This window comes from Oryctolagus cuniculus, chromosome 1, assembly GCF_051225735.1.
Source record: "Oryctolagus cuniculus isolate XC-2025 breed Fujian yellow rabbit chromosome 1, ASM5122573v1, whole genome shotgun sequence".
In the NCBI taxonomy this organism is placed as follows: domain Eukaryota; kingdom Metazoa; phylum Chordata; class Mammalia; order Lagomorpha; family Leporidae; genus Oryctolagus; species Oryctolagus cuniculus.
In genome coordinates, this window is record NC_142867.1 from 37,192,581 (window position 1) to 37,212,692 (window position 20,112).

Genomic DNA, 20,112 nt, shown 5'->3' on the forward strand with positions numbered 1-20,112 from the left:
ATGTATGACTTAAGCACATGTGAACATTGTAGCACACTAATCTAATATACTCCATGCTCATTTAACACTATATGTTGGAGACCATTTAAAATAGGTGTATCTGCTTCATTTTCTCAGTAGGATAAAACCACTGTGATGAGCATTATTAGGTAACCACCTTTGCGTTTGGATAGGACAGCATCTGTACATACATTCCTAGAAATTTTGTCAATGGGTATGTCCCTTGATGAATACTATAAATTTATACTCACTTTTTAGTTAAAAACTGATAACAAGTGTAAATGAATCCCAATACAGAAAATGGTATTATGTAGATAAGTAATCATTTATTTCCCTGGTCCTGATATTCAGCCCCAAACTCCCACTTCATTACTACCCCTTGAAATGATGCCTATTTCCTATCTGGATTTTGTCCTTCCAGTAGTTCCCCACGTGCTGTACATTTTTATTCACTACCCATCCCACCCCCAGCACATTTGTTATTTTTCAATATGATGAGTTTATTAATCAAAACCTTATTTTGTCCAAATGATCTTATAACTTACTATAAAGCCTAAAAACAAGGTAAAACATATATGAAAACTTGGGACATTTGTTGAAAGGACTCTATTTATAAATAAAGTGGTTAGTCCTCAGTTTGTTTTTAATGGAAAGGATAGAACTTTCTCGGTCAACCCTGTACTTTGTTGAGAAAAGTGAGTATCTGAAAGCATCTTCAAATGAATCCTTGTTAAGGAAAGATTACAGTGCAGTTCACACACCGGTGGTGAAATTAAAGCTCATTCATTCTCTTTCTTAAAGGATCTTCAAATAAACAGCATAACTGAGAAGAGAAAATTATTTTGCAACTAGTTTAATATTCTTTGTCAATTTATTATCTCAAGTTTCATAGTTAAAGTTATTGAGGTATAACCATTTTCATCTTCTTTACATTACTTCAGCTTGGGTAACGTGATATTCTAAAATTTGCATGCAGTAGGATGACTGAGAAGTGTTCTAGGAACAGAATTCATATAGTTCCCATTTCTCATGCTTTCAATACTTTGTGTAGATCCATATTTCTATTTGACTTAATTTTCCTCTGACTGAGGGACTCCTTTTTACATTCCCTATAGTGTCAGTCTGCTGGAAATTAATTCTTTCAACATTCTTTGCCTGGAAAAGATTTACTTCACTTTCATATCAGAAAAAATACTTCTGCTGGATACAGAATTCAGGCGCAACAGACATGACAGAAAGAGAAATGCACTATGTGTTAGTACTTAAAGTGGGCCCACAAGTGATGGCCCAATTTGTGCAATAAAGATATTTGAGGGTAGTCTAATAAAGGATAAGACAAATTAACTGCAGGCAATTTAGGGTTGATTTCAAACCAGAAGCTGGGGCAGGCGCCATGGTGCTGTTGATCCTTCGCCTTTGGAGCCGGCATCCCATATGGTTGCCAGTTCTAGTCATGCTGCTCCACTTCCAATCCAGCTCTCTGCTATGGCCTGGGAAAGCAGTAGAAGATGGCCCAAGTCCTTAGGCCTCTGCATCCACATGGGAGATTGGGAAGAAGCTCCTGACTTGAGATTGGTGCAGCTCCAGCCATTGCAGCCATTTGGGGAGTGAACCAATGGAAGGAAGACCTTTCTCTCTATCTCTCCCTCTCATTGTCTGTAACTCTACCTCTCAAATAAAATCTTTAAAAAAAAAAAAAAAAAAAAAAAAAAAAAAAAAAACCAGAAGCTTATATTGACACCGTCAATTTTTTTACTGCTCTTTGGGGGAGTGGATAATGCAAGTTGATCCAAGACAATCTGTTAAACTGAAGGAACTGAGACAGACAAAACTGTAAATAGCCAATCTGACTTTTCCCCCTCAGGTGGCTAGAGGAGTCACAGCATTCACAAATTGTCACAGGCATGGAAAAATCTTAACTCTCATTAATTTTCTATCCTGACACACTTGAATGTATTTATCTAATAGACACTAATCTACCAGATTCCCACATTAACATTGACTACTAGCTTGGAAATCTTAACGTAAGTCACCATTTAACCACACATTCAATGCCCACCAAAATACACCAGTATACACATTAGAGGACCATTCAGGATTCTAAATTCCATGGAGCCATAGGATTGAATGAAGTGCTTTCATCACATGTACATGAACTTACACAGAACCACAGAACATGTAACAACTGTGTTTAGGATAACCTGCATTTCATTTGTAAGAGAAACCTCTTTTAACAGGTTTATCAATCTTGTAAAAATGAGGGCATGTTGGAAACATTTTTCTTTCAGAGGCAGAAGCTGCAAAAATGGAACATCAGAATAGATCTAAAAATGTGACATGATCATGATACAGGGTCAGGACATCTTCCCACCCTAAAAATTTCCAAGCAAAATCTTGTTCTAAAAGTTTGTATTTGTTAAACCAAAAAGCGAGAAGAGCATACCACAGGCACTGAACAAATCTAACAGGGCTAGTTTCAGCACGCCTCTTTTAAATTTATTTTACACCTGTTATACCACACAGCATGTTTTAAACACTGACATGTAACTCCTTAATACGATAAAATAAAGACAAAGTTTATCTTATTAGAAACAAGATACACCACTTAGTCTTCACACATTATTGCATTTTTAGCTTTTATAATTTGAGAAAGTATTCATGAAATTATCTGCAAACTAGTTTTAACAGAAAAATAACACCTTTATGCAGGCATGATTGCCCTAAATGGTTGATTGCGCATGAATTTTACAAAGATTACCTGTGTTAGCACTAACGGTGCAGCTGGAGGGGGTTGCGCCTTCTCCAGGCTGCACAATGAGAACCACAAATAACGCGGTAGAACTTGTGGCTGTTTCCAAGGCCACGACTCACCACTTACAGACATCAGCCCATACATTTCCCTGTGCTTGTGGACTACTTTGGTGATCCACTGAGCATCAGGATTACTTCCAGTAGCTTTATGGGATGGATATAGGAGAATAACCTCCAAGAATTTGTACTTGGAATCCTCACCAACCCAGTAAGAGTTCAGGATGCTCAGAGCTGCACAGCGGCCCCCAGTTCATTCCTGGGCAACAATCTGAAGGCTTCCTGCAACCTTCACCTGGTTAACACATAACACACAGGCTTGCAAGAGGTTGCACCAGTAGGAACTTGGGCACTTGCGGCCACCGAGGTGCACACAAATCCTTTAGTCGACATAACCTATTTTGGTATTGTATCCCAGTCTGCCTGCCTTGTTGGCCACGTGGGGCAGGACACCCTGTGCAGCAGGGAGAGCTGGTGAAACTTCCAGCAGCAGACCTCAGGAGAAAGCCCATCACATCTGACTGCTTCTCTCTCCATAGCTCCTGGATGTGCCTGTATGCGTACTACCTGACTTACCTGATGGTTACCTGCATGTGGAAAGGAAGGAGCCTTTCTCCCACAATCCTTTTTAGGCTCTTCCCCAACTTCAGACAGCCTGTTTCCCAACAGTTTTTCAGGAACTCCTTACATGAATTCATTTGACATCCTGTGGCTTCATTTTTAAAATGTTACTTGTCCCTGTGTGTTTCTGAAGAGGTCTATGGTAAGAACTTCAACTTTATTTTTTTAATATACTTTATGATTTTTGATTAATCACATCTCACACACCATATGTATTTCATCTTACACAATGTATTTCTCCTCTCACCAAGTGGATCTTTTTCATCTTCTCTTGTATCTTCTACTTTACTTAACTACTTAACTTATGGCACACAACTACAATAGGTTGTTCTTAAATTTCTAGTTGGCTAATATTTTTTTTGAGAGTTTCAAATATACTTTATTTCTTCAAAATGCAGTACTTCAACTGGTTCAGTGCTTTTACTTGGCCTTACTTAGGAGTTGGTTTTAACTATCCTCTGCTATCTTTTTATCGGGTGGTAGCGTGGCCGAGCGGTCTAAGGCGCTGGATTAAGGAGTTGGTTTTAAAACAATTCAAAATTCAAAATTCCGTATTACACCAACTGGGATGATTACTGATCTCTACATTCCAGTTGTGACTCTGCCAACTGGGGACTAGTTCCAATCTATTCCAATATATGTTACTGTGTTAGTCCATACAGCAATACAGAACACGGCTCCACCAGCTAATATAATATTACTGTATTTGTCATGAAAATTGGGTGTACGTGTCTGGTGGCTATGCCTTGTCACTGTTTGCTGAATGCTTCCAATTTGGAAATGATTTAGCATATGTATGACCAAAGGAAGCATCCTGAAGCAGAAGATGTCTGCTTCAAATAAGGCAACTGCAGCTACTGTTGTGTTGCAATTTCTCTCCAGATACCTTGCAGAGAGCTCTGAAGAACAAAATGGCTTACAGATGAGATCTTTAACCTGGTTGGCTAATTCTAACATATGGCTTAGATTTGGAATGATTTCATTCATTGATTTTTATCCACATTGTAGATTGCATTTTACTAATTATCTGTTAATTTTTGAGTGAAAGCTCAGTGTCATGAAGTTTACCTCACTGGGTGCTGGGTATTATTGACTTCCTATAAATGTTCTTGGACTCTTTATTGAGATTCAATTAGTTGATTTGGGAAGAGTCTGTGTCTTTCATGTTTTGCTCAATTATCTGTTAGTTTTCTTTGAATTGTGTTTGACCTAGAGATAATTATTCTCCACTACTAAGGCAAGACTTCCTTGACTATCTAACTCCCTGAGCAAATGAAATTTGAGGGTTTTTCAATTGAGCTGAAGTTTACAGGCACAATGTCTGATCCTGTGTGAGTGCCAGCCATTGTTGCCTCTAAAGCTTTTGGGTAGTTTTCCCCAGCCTTCAGTTGCGTTTTCACATGCATGTGCTCCTGATCTGTGTTTAGTTGAATATTTAAGGGAAATCCCTTTCAGTCTCATAAGTCTCCAAGTACTCTCTCACTATGTCCTATACTGAAGTTACTTTCGTCAGTGCAGGTGTTCAGTTCTTTCTTCTGAACTTGGGAATTCCTTAGGTGCTAAACAGGATTCTCTTCCCTCATTTAACGCCCATATGACTTTGATTAGTAATCTGGAAGTTTAGTTTACCTCTTTGGTTCCCATCTCTCATGGTTCACTGTGCCTCCTTCTCTGCTTCAATAGTCCTTAAAACAATTAGTTCAGATATTTTGCCTATTTTTTGTGTCTTAGACAATTATGATTTGAATTGGAAGATCCCAATGCATATACTTTCACCAAATAAGAAACCATTTTTGACTCAGGAGTCCAAATGTGGTTGAAGAAATGAATCATACTTTAGTGTCCATTCCATAGGGCAAGGAATATAAGCAAAATAACTAAAAACTGTCATTGGAATTATGCCTTGGCTTCAAAAAATTGAAGGTTAATAAATCATCCTATGTCTCATTTTTTATGTATAAAATAAAAATGTTATTACACAAATTGCATTAAGCAAAAAGAAATTAATATACATTAAACAACATATTGCAAAACATATAGTGTTTAGAAAAGGACTTAGCCAGTGGTAAGTTTGTTATAATAATGAATTACACAAAGCCTTTTAGATATAAAATGTTTGAAATTTGCCTTTGTAAAAAATTACTTAATGCAGTCATGACCAACATAAAGGTCTTTAATAAAAACCTGTCTTGGCTTCAGTGGGAGTGGCTGTTTATGGAGATCAAATATTTAATTGAATTTATATTTTCATATTTATCAGACTCCAAAATTTTACAATTTTCTATCAGTTTCCATAAATAAACTAGTGAAGTCTGTGGTTAGTAATATAAAACCACACAACCATCCAAAACATAAGAAAAGAATCAAGACAATTCATTTCTACCACCGAACTCTTAGTTTGATGTCTTAGAATGCTAATAGCCTACCTAAGGAGGAAAACTATCCTTTTCAGATCTTTATATTTTGATAATTAATTCTGGATTCATTTTTTCTATTCTTTTATAAAATTATTTGTGTACTTAAAAATCCTATCATATCAGAAAAAGTGAGAAAGATTCCAAGATGTATGCATGATGGTTCATTCTCATCTCTCTTTGGTCATGTAGCTCTGAATCACCATGTGACTTTCAGCAAAATAGAGAAAAAGGATTTCCTGATCTCTGTGTCCTTCTTCCTTTCACTTTGCTCAGAAACTCATAATTTGTACCAGAGTCCGAGAAAAATCATAAATAAAGCTGTTGATAGTAAAATCCCTTGTCCATACTCTCGAGAAAAGTGGTTTGTCTTACTACTTGTTGAAATATTTATTTTATTTATAGGAGGATTAAGCTTGTGATTATAAAGGAAATTGAAAGTATATAATTGTAAAAATTAAAAGAAAAATAAGGGATGAAGGAGAAGGGAAGGTGGGAGTGAGAGAAGGGAGGGCACAGTACAAAGTATCATTATGCTCTTAATATTGTACATATGAAATACATGGATTTTTCCTTTATATAAATGTTAAAAACAAAAATTAACATGTATTACATGATTACTATGTGCTAAACTTCATTTTTTTCATGTGTGCTATTTCTACCTCTCCACAATACCACATCGTCATTAACCTCATGGTGTAGATGACCATTTTTTTAAAGGAGACATGTAGATGACTCACATAGTGGATTATATTGTTCATAATCATCTAATTAGGAAGTTAGGACTCAAACAGTTTTGATAATAACAGGTGAAATGTTTGAACATCTCATTAATCCCAAAATAACTCTATGATGGGCCTACTACTATTATTTCCACATGTCACTTATAAAAACTGAAACTTAGAAAAATTGCCACAGGCTCATCAATAAACAGCAAAAGTCTACCCTAGAGCTATACACATATAGTCACTACACAATCCATTATTTGGTATATTTGAAATCTGAGGCAATGCAAGTTTTGTAAACTAGCCTATTTTGAAGGTACCATTAACAACAGGCACCAACAAAATAAGAAATGTTCATTCCAGGCGGAAGGTAAATTTGATCTCTTAAAGTTTCATATTACATTTTATCTGGATTCTATGTGGCATATGTTCAGGGCAGGCATTGACATGTTTTTACCACTTAGCATTCTATCAGTTTAAGAAGTCTTAATCTGATCCTGTCAGAGACAAAACCACTTTTGAAGTCAATCTTTACAAATGGATTGAATCCTGGGCACAAGAAGCAGCAGTGGGAAAGCTGTATTTAATCTTTGCCCCCGTTCATTTTACCACATATATATTCATACCAACACAGGACCTAGAGTAACCTTATTCTTTAACTTGTTTCTTTTTAGTATTTCTTTTATCATTTCTCCTTATTCTAAAATGGATTTAAATACACTGAAATTTCATTTCTGAATCACTTGACAGTCAACTGATATTTGCACCTTCTCCTAAGGAGGACAGTTTGCCAGCTTTATTTTCAGTATGTTGCTAGTTTTGAGAATCTCTTTCTCTCCTTTGCTCTTTGCCAAGAGAGAAAAGGAGGTGAGAAAAGAAGGGATCACCAGGCAAATTAACATGAGTATGTCTTTTTTTTTTACTTTCTGAAATATTCCCCATAGTTTTCTGACCTTAAAATTTGTTTTAGGAAGTATCACATCTGACTAAGGAAAGAGAACTGTCTGTATTAGGGGTCTTCAGAAAGGTCACGGAAAATGTTATGCTATGAAAAAAAGATACATATAATTTCAAAAAGTTTTTGTACCTAAACCTACCTTTAATTCTATTTTTCATGAACTTTCTGAAATATACTCACATCATGGTTTAAGTTCTGCTTAAAAATAATAATCTGGTGCAATCCAACTACAATAATTATTTGCCTCTTGCATAATTTTACAAGGGAATTCTAATTATCTATCCAGCAGTCATAGGAGGAGTGAAAACAAGTGAGTTTGTAAGGGTGGGGAGTGTTGCGTGCAAAAGATTATGTGCATTATAGTTTGAACACTCCTCTGTCATTTACTATTTTCTTCTTAGAGAATGTCTCACAGTGATCATATTTTTCTGGTCAGTCTGAGAAATTTGCCTAAAGACAGACTACTTTTGAGAGGAACAAGGTGGGTAGACGAGTAATAGAAAAGTTGGCAAAGCATAATTCTGAAAATATGAGCAGTGGGCCAGCAATGAGACAGAACTGGGGAGTGTGGAGGAGTGGGTAGGCAGGCATCTTGGCTGTCGATGGGCTAGAACATGAATCATGCCTAAGGCTTGATAAAGCTGACTACAAATAAATAATTGTCCCTTAAGTATAAGAAAAATCAAATGTTATACGGAATTGCTTTCTTGGTATCACCAAATCAATAGCTCCACAAATTTAAATATTAGTAAGTCATAATGATTTGAATTTTCTAAGGATCCTTCCCAATAAAGCATACCTTGGTTACGTGTGAAAATTCAAAAAGCTTGTGAAAAAATATATTAAAGATAAAATTATTTTGGTGCAAGAGATAATCTTAAATTCATGCATAATATTTTTCATTATGCTCATTTCTCATGAACTTGTTTAAGTCCTCTCTTATACATATGTTTATCCTTGTGACATTCTTTTGGATCCTATAGGCACATTTTAATTTTGCAGTTGAGAAAATGGGAGAGGTTAAAGTTAAAATTACTATGATTATGTAGTAGAGAAAATTATATTCTTTACCCTTACCAGTTACAAATTTTGTTGTTGAAACATCTACATTAAAAGTCAAATTACAAAGATAAAATCATAATAAATATATCAATAAAAGATTTTACATGGAACAACAACCTTTAGAAACAAAGACTCAACACACAGGAAAAACTGCATTTTTATAGTAAGTCTGATGAAAGAAGTGGATAGTTGTGGAGCAACAAAAATTGGCCAAAAGGGAATATTATCAAATGGTAAAGAACTGAGGGATCTTAGGAAGGTTTGTTTGTTCAGATTCTTTTTTATGTTTCTGTGTGGCATTCCTTCTCACCAGTCCAGATAGATCAAAGAAATCCTTTCTGACCAGGTTTCAGGGGAAAAAGGTACAAGAAGGTCAGAATGACCTTCTTGTTTCTATAGTTTCTCAAACACTGAGATGCCATGTTTTGGAGTATCAAGTTCTGAACCTCCACAGTTGTAACAATGGTCTTAACTATTATGAAAACAGTGACTTGCATTCTCTGTGCAAAGCACTGTACTAAATTCTTTATTGTCATGATCTCATTTAGTATCTCAAATAACTACATTGGATCAGTATTATTTGTTCCCTTGCAAAAAGGATGTTCACAGACATTACAAATATCACCTAATAGAAAGCAACTTGTAAGGCAGTAAGAGCCACATTTGAACCTACATCCCTAATATTTTGAAACATTTTGTTAACCATAGGTAAGAAGTCCTCTGATTGAATGTCCTTTGGGATGATATATACTGCATGTTGCAGATGCCATGAGTTCCAGGATACTAATGCTATGTCTAATACCTTGTACCAAGAAATAGAGCACTCTGTATTTCCCCAAAGCAGCTGCAACATGAAATGATGACCACACTGTGGAGAACAGGCTGTCATTCCCTTCATCAGCACGATGTGTCAGGAAAGATGAGTGGGGGCCGGCATAAGGGGTGGAAGAAATGGAAAGTGGTGAGTCATGCTCTCATCTCAACATCTAAAAATAATCACAGCATATTAAAAGAACATATTTCCTTCTATAAAAATGAATAATTTTTACCTATATGTCTGTAATTTTCCATTTCCAAACAGTTTTCTATTAGCATAGGATTGTAACCCTTGAAAATATTAACTATCATTCTGGGAAGCCAGGGAGCCAATTTAAATTGTAGCACCTACATAGGCCATTGATAATGCAGGCTGAGCCATCAGCTGGTTGCCAGGGATGTCCTTTGAAATAACTTTAAGAGAAATGAGCATAGTTCAGAGAGCTTTTAGACACAGTTAGCATCTTTTACCCATGAATTCACCCACCAGAGATCTTTAGGAGGTAAAATAATTTTGTCCACCTCCATCAAAATCCACATCTAGGTCCTCACATTCATATGAAGAAGCAGCAGACAGATTTCCCTATTCCTTCTTATCACAGCAATAAATCTGCTATTATTGAAGAAGATCAAACCCTGGGTAGTTTTTGAAGGGGCACTAAAGGGACAAAGGAATACGCTTGGGAGTATAAAAATACATCTAAGATCTGCATAGTGAATCACTGGTTATTTTTAAAATAGAAACTGAATTGATCTGAAACTTAGTTATATGTGCACTAAAGACATGGAAGTGATCTTGATTTTTTTTTGCTGACATCTGTGGAATTGGAAAGAAAGAGAGAGAGAGAGAAAGAGAGAGAGAGAGAGAGAGAGAGAGAGAAGAGAGAGGGAGAAAGGAAGATGGGATGTACCCATTTTTTCTTCTACATTCTATAATTTGATGTCAAAAATAGTACTGATATTTTGACCAATTAAAATTTCAGAAAGTACCATTTTCAATCTGTCTTTTACCTGGACACATCACCATTGTTAACTTTGTCTGAATGGCTCCTTAGGAAATGTTCAATCAATAAAAATGAAGGTATTTCAATAAGAAGGAAATGTCAGAACCTTGGGGAATAGATTGCAAGATGCAGATGTTTGTTAATTAAGTTTACAAAGGCAGTAAAATTAAGGATGCTGGTATCTCATATATGGCATTGTGAAAGAAACACCTGCTCCCTCCACTGACTTGATACCCCTTCAGTAGCTGTCAAATTCAGTTGCTTCTCCTATAAACTTTAATTGTTCTATAGAAATATCATCCTAAAAGGTTATCAATAATTCACACCAGGGAAATACATGGGAATGCAATTACAAGGACTTCCTCAATCTTCAATGTGTCAGAAAAGACTCATCCCCTATCTAATCTCTACTCCAGGGCTAGGTAATGATCACTTTCATCATGGATCACTGCAATCATTTGGAATGTTGGTTCTTATAGACTCTTATTCTGAGTTACATTTTTTTAAAGACTGTTTTGTTTATTCACAGGAAGAGTAACAGAGAGAGATGGAGGCAGCGGGATAGAGAGGGAGAAAGAGAAAGAGAGAGAGAAAGAGAGAGAGAGAGATTGATTGATTCCAATTCCATCTGCTGGTTCACTCCCCAGATGGCCAAAAAGTTTGTGGCTAGTCCAGGTGGAAGCTAAGTGCTTGTAATTCCATCCAGTCTCCCACTTGGGGGGCAGGGTCCAAGACTAGGAATGTTCCCCTATGCCTTCCTAGTCAGGGCTATGGCTCAGAAGCAGAAGAGCTAGGATTCAAACTGACTCTGATATGGGATGCTGGTGTCAGAAGTGACAACTTAACCTAATGTGTCATAACACCTTCCCTACCCTCCTTTTGCTTTTACCTGGAGAAAGATTTGTGTATGTGCATTGTATATTGTATACGTTTACAAATTGTTGTTATGCAGTGCCTCCTAGGACAAAAACAAAGAGCTAACTTGTTCAAGGAGTGGTAGAGCAGGCAGTCAAGCCCATGCAGTCAAATAGTCCTCATACCATACTGCTGTCATCTACTAGTGTGTCCAGATACAAGAAGTCAGGGATCTCAAAGCTCTACCCTACTTAGATCTAATAAGGAGTATCATGCCCACTAGTTATTTGGAACATTGACTGAGTACCCCCAAGATGGCAACTAGGTTAGTGACAGATTGAAAGTCATTTCTTACTACTGTTTATAGTCATCTTAAACTAAGGAACCATTTCAGGGACAATCCAACGTGAAACATGTGGGAATGGTTTTTAGAATGTCGTTAATAGGGGCCAACACTGTGGCGCAGCAGGTTAGCGCCCTGACCTGAAGCGCCGGCATCCCATATGAGTGCCGGTTCTAGTCCCAGCTGCTCCTCTTCCGATCCAGCTCTCTGCTGTGGCCTAGGAAAGCAGTAGAAGATGCCCAAGTCCTTGGGCCCCTGCACCCACGTGGGAGACCTAAAAGAAGCTCTTGGCTCCTGGCTTAGGATCGGCGCAGCTCCAGCCATTGTGACCATCTGGGGAGTGAACCAGCAGATGGAAGACCTCTCTCTCTGTCTCTACCTCTCTCTGTAACTCTGTCTTTCAAATAAATAAAATAAATCTTTAAAAAAAAAAACGTGGTTAATAACTCATCATCACAGTCAACATCATCATATATTCATTTTAATATTTATAGATGCACCATAATTATAGTTCTGTAAGATTTATAATTGATATAAGTTATTGATTAGTTTAAGTTCTTGAAGAACTCATAGTCATTACTTTGAATGTTCAAATTTTGTAACTGGGCTTGATTTTTATTTTCTTCCTTCTCTGTCTCCACAGTTTCTCTTCTCATCCCAAGTCTCAATTTCTTCCAAGCATGAATGGAAACACTAATCTATTCTCCAAAGGAACCCATAATTTGCCTGTTGCTATTATTATGACTTGGTGACCCTGTGAAATGGTGACATGGTAACTCTGTGAAACCAGATCAATGGATATCATATATAGGCTTTTCCTAATTTCCTAGAATGACAGTGATCAAAGTAGATACCCTCAATGATAGGAGTTCTTCCAGTTTATATTCTCCTCATTGCTGTCACAATATTATTATTACAGTATATATGTTGAACCATAATGTCATTTTGCTCTCAACTCTTCAAACGGGTTAGGGTAAGCTAATCTGTTCCTTTGTCAACTACTCAACATGCTTCTAGCTCAAGACAACCAATGGAAGGCACTGCCAGGGGAGTGGAGGGCAGAGTGAAGGGAGAATCATAAGCTATTTCTTCACCCTCTAAGCAGTCAAGACTAATTCCCTGATTTAATTTTCTGTGGCTATAAATACCTAAAGTGCTTTCTGTTTTTCTATTTAGGCTGTGACAGATATAGTGGCTTAACAACAAAAAAGTTTCAGGTCTTGTTTATGTCCCCAGGAAAAGTAGTGTAGTTAGCAGGGGGATGTTACTCCAGCAGGTTTTAAGGCACAGGAACTTTTGCTCTTGAAACTGCATCCTTATCTAAGTCTTTGGGATTTTATCCATTTAGTAGCAGATGGGGAGACAGAGAAATGTTGGGGGACTGGGTAGAGCAAATTTGTTAAGAATGCAACTGATTTGATATCACTACTCATATTCAATTACCCAGAACATAATGTACCTACATGGCTGGCTATACACACCTAACTGCCAGGGAGGCTGGAAAATATAATCTAGCTATAAACCTGGAAATAAATGATGAATGTAGATACTACTGAATATTAACAGTTTCTTCCAGAATGTTCCAGCCACATTTCTGTATTGTACAACTTAACAGATGGTGATAAATGCCACAAGGAAAAGTGAAGCTTTTACTTGCAACAGGTCACTCAAAGAATACCATGAGATACCTGACAAAGCAAACAAAAACAAGCTATGGGATATGGGGAAAAACTACTCTAACTAGAACAAGTTAAATGCAAAGACCTTGAGGCAGGAATAAGCTTTGTGTGTTCAAAAACAAGTAAGGAGTTATTGTGGTTGGCACTAATATAACATTAATTTTATAACAAAAAATCAATGAAATTTTTTCAATATTTAGGTCTATTTTTGGAACTAATAGTTTTATTTAAACTATGGGAAATATTTACCCTGCAGACTCAAAATTATATACCAAGGAGCATTCATCACGATCTTACTTCCACTGATGTGAAGAGGAAGTAGCTACTGAATGAGGAGAAGCTGCGGACTGCTTGCAGCCCCTGTGCGCACTCAGTATATTCATTTCCCATGTCCTGGAGCCTCACTTCCCATCAAGCAAGAGATTCCATAACAGCTTTGTAGAGATAACCACATGTGTGCTTCAGTCTCATGGGTACCAAATGTCATGACACATCCAGGATTCCCCACGCAGTGTCACAGAACCTAGCACTACTCAAGCCTTGCTCTACACTCTATCTCATTTGAATATTTAATTAGGGCACTATTCCTACCATAAAAATGCACGATCCCAACTTTTGGTGGAGACAACTGCCTTCCTTCCTCATGAAGGGAGACTGTCTACACTCACATCTGAGTGTGTACTATCCATTTCAAAAACTCTGGCTTCCTGCCCCTCTTACATACTCTCCCCCATGCATCATTTTTTCTTTCATACAGTCACTGTTTCTTTTTGAAAATATAAGCCATTATCTGCATATAAATCTATACATCTGTATTCAAGATATAAAACTAAGTATATATTTATCCATATTTTTCTTTCTTATTTAAAAGTTAGCATGTTGGGGCCGGCGCTGTGGCACAGTGGGTTAATGCCCTGGCCTGAAGCGCTGGCATCCCTTATGGGTTACGGTTCTAGTCCCGGCTGCTCCTCTTCCCTTCCAGCTCTCTGCTATCGCCTGGGAAAGCAGTAGAGGATGGCTCAAGTCCTTGGGCCCCTGCACCCACATGGGTGACCAGAAAGAAGCTCCTGGCTCTTGGCTTCGGATCTGCATAGCTCTGGCCGTTGTGGCCAACTTCCAACCAGCGGATGGAAGACCTCTCTCTCTGTCTTTACCTCTCTCTGTAACTCTGACTTTCAAATAAATAACATAAATCTTTAAAAAAAAGTTAGCATGTTAAATAGTAAACTATTCCACCAGTCATTCTAATCATAAGTATTTGGAGTTTCTTCTTGTCCTTTTTGTCAATGATTATCACTCCATTGTGTAGATGTAGCAAAGCCTATTCAAGAAGGTCCTATTGCTGGTCATTGGTATTACTTTTGCTATAATCTGAAGTAGAGAGCCTTTCTTAAGTCTCTTGCTTCTATAATTCTTTTTTTCTTGGAATATGTATTGTTACAAAATTTATTTTGATTGTTTACTAGTTTATTTCTTGTCCTTCCAACTTGCTGATAGGAACAATTAAACCAGATACTTTTTTATCTTGCGTATTTCTACGTCTGCATGACCTAGAACAGTGCCTAACACTTAGTAGACTATCATCCTACGGTTTTGTTCTGTCTGTTTAATGGTGGTTAATGCTTTCTAAAAGGAAGTTTGGGAAACAGCCTATATTCTATTTCTGCAAGAAATAGAACAGGGCCGGCGCCACGGCTCACTAGGCTAATCCTCCGCCTTGCGGCACCAGCACACCGGGTTCTAGTCCCGGTTGGGGCACCGGCTTCTGTCCCGGTTGCCCCTCTTCCAGGCCAGCTCTCTGCTGTGGCCATGGAGTACAGTGGAGGATGGCCCAAGTCCTTGGGCCCTGCACCCCATGGGAGACCAGGAGAAGCACCTGGCTCCTGGCTTTGGATCAGCGCAGTGCGCCAGCCACAGCGCGCCGGCCGCGGCGGCCATTGGAGGGTGAACCGACAGCAAAAGGAAGACCTTTCTCTCTCTCTCACTGTCTACTCTGCCTGTCAAAAAAAAAAAAAAAAAAGAAAGAAAGAAATAGAACAAAACAGTGTATGCATGTGTGTGTGTGTGTGTGTGTGTGTGTAGTGGTAAATTCCACAATTTGCCATCCATAAGCTAAAGATCCAAAAGAACCATTACTGTGGTTCAAATAATGAGAGTCAGATGGCCAATGGTTCATATCACAGTCCATATATGAAATCTGAAGACTAGGAGGCCAGCTGAATGTCCCAACTCAAGGAGTCAGTAGAGAGAGCATAAATTCAAGCTTCCTCCTCCCTTTTGTTGGAATCAGTCCATCAGCAGAATAGACCATGCCCAATCACAATGGGGAGTGCAATCAACTTTATTAAGCAAACAAATTTATTAAGTTCCTGGATTCCAATGCTAATCTCTTCCAGCAATACCCTCACAGAAACACATCAAAAATAATGTTTAAACAGATATGCACACATTTCATGGCCCAGTCAAGTTGACTTATAAAATAAACCATAACAAAGGTCTTAATAATAAAAGAAATAAGTAGAAAGATAATGATTTCCCAACTCATGGATGAGAGAAGAATTCTGCCAGATATCTACCTTGGCTCTGGGGCAGGCAATGTATGGAATGAGAGGAGATCACTCAAGGCGCATTTGGGTTTTGATGCTCATTTTGTTATTATTTGACACCTATATGATCTTGAACAAGTTGCTTAATTTCTCTGACTTGTGGATTTCCTATCTGCAAAAATGGAATAATCACTTTGTAATTCATATGTAGGACTTAGTTTAGAACTCAATTAAGATATCAGTGAATACAAACTTTATGATTAGTATTATTAGAGGAAAACATTTAAGTGATTCTAAAATTTGGAGAAAAATTATGACAGCCTTATACTTCGCTGTTGTTGTGGATACAAGGTCAGAATATTACTAGATGTTGAGCTGACATTTAGAAAGAGAGAAAAAAAAATCTAAGCTACAGAGCTAGTAATCTTCACATGTAGCGAACAGGCTGGATATCAAATTGAGGTCTTCTGCCTGCTGGCCTGTGCTCTTTAGAACAGAAGAAACAGAAATAATGACAGATTCGTTTTCTTTTACTGAGGACACAAATGGTTTCTAAATGTGTATATGTACAACAATCTCTGTATGAAGAACTGTGACCCACTGTTTTGATGCCAACCTCCTCAGACAGAGTCAGCATCCTCACACATAGGACCTGATGAACAGTGCATCATTCTTGAAGGAAGAGTTGGTAAGGGAGAGCAGACAACAGTCAAGGAAACCAAGGAATAAAGGCAAAATGCAGAGCAAATGAGCTGCATTGTCTCCCATGGCAGTAACAGCTTCTACCACACTCCTGAGTTTGTTTGCTAGGGCTGCACTTAGCACAGCAGATTTCTAATCACTTCTTTAAAACATTTCATTTAACATTTCTATGTTCAAATACTTAATTAAATGTTTACTAGTAAACAGATGTCAGATGTTCAGAAATCTCACTTAATGTAATTAAAATACATATACTGAATGCTCAGACAAACGTGCTTGGCTTTGCGAATTCTCTAGATACTCATCAAAATCTACATTAAGCATTCTAGCAGAGGTTTTTTTTTTTTTTTTTTTAAATAGTCTCTGTGGTAAGAAACTACTTCATTTTTTAATGTGTCCCTGAGAGAAAAAAAAAATAATTAGAGGGAACTGAAAAAACATAGACAATAAGGGCTATGGAAGCGTTGACTCTGTATTCTCTACTCGTGTTTTGTCTACACTCAGCTGTCTGCCCTGACATTTCCTGTGTAATTTCACTAAGACTGCCTTGTAGTCCAATAAGTGGGCTTTCATTTATCACCCCTGTATCTCTTGTATTATTGCAGAGCTAAGTATTTCTGCAAATGCTAACCCCTCCAATAAACGACCAAAAAATGGTATTGTAAAACAAGGATATTGCAATAAAAAAATGAGTCACATTTATGCTGGGCTTTTTTTCTTCTTCCCTTTTAATTATTCAAGTAATGCAGGAAAGATTCCTTATGTTAAAAAAAAAAAAACTCAACACAAATTCAAACAGGGAAAAGTGAATGTCCTCATAATTTCTTAATTCTTTTTCTTAATTCCTTACATAGAACTGCTATTGTAATTTTTGTTGTTTATTTCTATAGCAAGACCTTTTCCTTTAAATTTATGAAAATAAAATGATCACATAAATGCACATATAAGCTGATGCATACTTGTAGCTTATTTTCTTTTCAACAGAAATAGACTCCAACTAGATACATTGCTCTGTTGCTTACTATTATCTCCTCCAATGTGACTTAAGGATCTTTTCATTCACTAGAGATAGAAAGGAGTTTGCATTATAATTTATGATTTGGTGAATTTAGATTCATTCCACTTTTCCTACATATTAAAATCCATGTGTATAATTATTTATAACTCTGTGTATATAATTTTATAGACAAGGCAACTGAAACTTAATTGCTGGGTCAAAGACTCATTGATAAGCATCATCATTGACTTATCAAAAGCTGTATACATTCACGCTCCCATATATTTTCCCACATACTAGACAGTATTTGATACTGTTAATATTTTTAAAAAGCTAGTATTCATTTTACTTCATGTTTTTCTCAGTATAATGAAGTTGAACTCATTTCTGTATGCATGTCAGTCAACTATATTTCTCATGTGAGTTGTCTGAGCACAGTCTGAAAATAGCTATAGATTGTCTTGTCCTTTCTTTTTAAATTTCTTTTTTAGGAGCTATTTAGATGATCTGGATAGACCTATGTTTTATTATATTTTAGCAAATATTTTCCCAGGGCATCACTTTATTTTTGATACTATAGAAGATTTTGGATATATCAACTAAAAATTATTTCTTCATGCCAAGGCCATGACCTCATTACATTGCATTTTCCATACTTTTGCTGGAGTATAAGATATATGCAAAAAATGAATAAACCATTAAGCCTACAGTTCAACAAGTGATCACAAGATGAATTCACATGTATTCACAAGCCAGGTTAAGGGATGGAACATGTCCTGACAGAGTGAGACCCCTCTGGACACTTCCCAATTATGTGTCCACCTCTCCTCCCCTAAGGTAGTTATAATCTTAATTTCTAATGCCATGGGTTTTATTGAATATTTTTTGTTTTATGTAAATAAAAGCATACAGTATGCATTTTTGTGTTTTTACTTGATAGTAAGTTTATGAAATTTATCCATTATGTTACATGTGAGAGTTTTGTTGTTGTTTAAACAATGTATAGATTACACTATATAATACTAAAATTAATTTCTCTTATCTTTGGTTGATGATCTCTTGATTATTGTTGATTATCAGTAACACTGCTATGGAAATTCCCATCCATAACAATTGGTACAACTAGGCACACATCTATCAGATACGTAGTGAGAAGTAGACTTCCTTGATAATTAAGTATGCATGTATTTAATTTTCATGGATACTACCAGGTGGATTTCTAGCCGAGTTAGAATATGCATTCTGACTGCAGTGTGTTAAAGCTTGACATCCTCGACTTTCAGGTTTATACATATAATCCCCTTGGAAATAAGCCTTTTTTTAAAGGTGTAAAGTTTTTAAATTCTCCTTTGGCTTTCCCATAGAAACCTATGGAGATTAAGTGAACAAAATTTTTAAAATTATTTTACTACTGCTTTTAGTGCCAATTTTACCATAAATCAATTTTTCATCTTTTAACACATGTTGTATTTTAATATATTTAATACATTATTTTTTAAAAGAATTATTTATTTATTTTAAAGAGTTAGAGAGAGAGAGAGATTGAGGCATGATCTGCTGAGTGAATTAAGCCAGTCCCAAAGGGACAAATAGCATATGTTCTCCCTGATCGGCGACAGCTAACTGAGCACCAAAGGGGAAACTTGTTGAAGTGAAATGGACACTATGAGAAACAGTGACTTGATCAGCTCTTGTCCTGATGGAGGCACAGAGGGAGAAGTCTTCCATCTGCTGGTTCACTACCAAGATGGCCACAATGGCCAGGGCTGGGCCCAGCTGAAGCCAGGAGCTAAGCGCTTCTTCTGGGTCTTCTGCACAGGTGACAGGGGCCCAAGCACTTGAGCCACCTTCCACTGATTTTTCAAGGCCATTAACAGGAAGCTGGATCAGAGGTGGTGGAGCCAAGATATGAAACTGCCCATGTGGAATGCTGGTATCGCAGGTGGCAGCTTTATTCACTATGCCACAATAACAGATCCACAATAAAATATTTTTATCTTACAGTATTTTCATTTATGCTCATTCTGTTCTTAAAGATTGGTTCTAGTTATTTTTGCTAATTCATATTTCCATATATTTTAGCATGTGTACTTCAACTTTTGTAAGAACACTCAGTAGAGATTAATTGAAACTGCCCTGAATCAATGTGGAAAGGACATTTATAATATTAATTTTCCAATTCACAGACATGAACTCATTTTACATTTATTTAGAACTTCTTTAATTTTTTTCAATCATGCTTTGTAGGTATTTGTGTAAAAGTGTTGAATATGTAGGTTCAATTATTCCACATTTATGATTTATATGTTACAATAAATTATATGTTAAATTTTATTTCAAAATTTAATTCTGATACATTAGAAATAAGATTGATGTTTTATACTGACCTTGAGAGCAATATCCTTGATAAAATTCCCTTTTTTCTTAAAGATTTTATTTATTTATTTGCAAGATAGAGTTACAAATAGTGAGAAGGACAGACAGACAAGGTCTTCCGTCTGCTGGTTCACTCCCCAATTAGCCTCAATGGCTGGTGGGAGCTGCACTGACCTGAAGCCAGGAGCCAGGAGCTTCTTCCAGGT

General features: G+C 36.8%; 1 pseudogene; it reads right to left on the bottom strand.

The window, feature by feature from the left end:
* Window positions 1-2,769: 2,769 nt before the first annotated feature.
* LOC127485666 (large ribosomal subunit protein eL15 pseudogene) overlaps window positions 2,770-20,112 on the bottom strand; it is an 85,850-nt pseudogene continuing 68,507 nt past the window's right edge.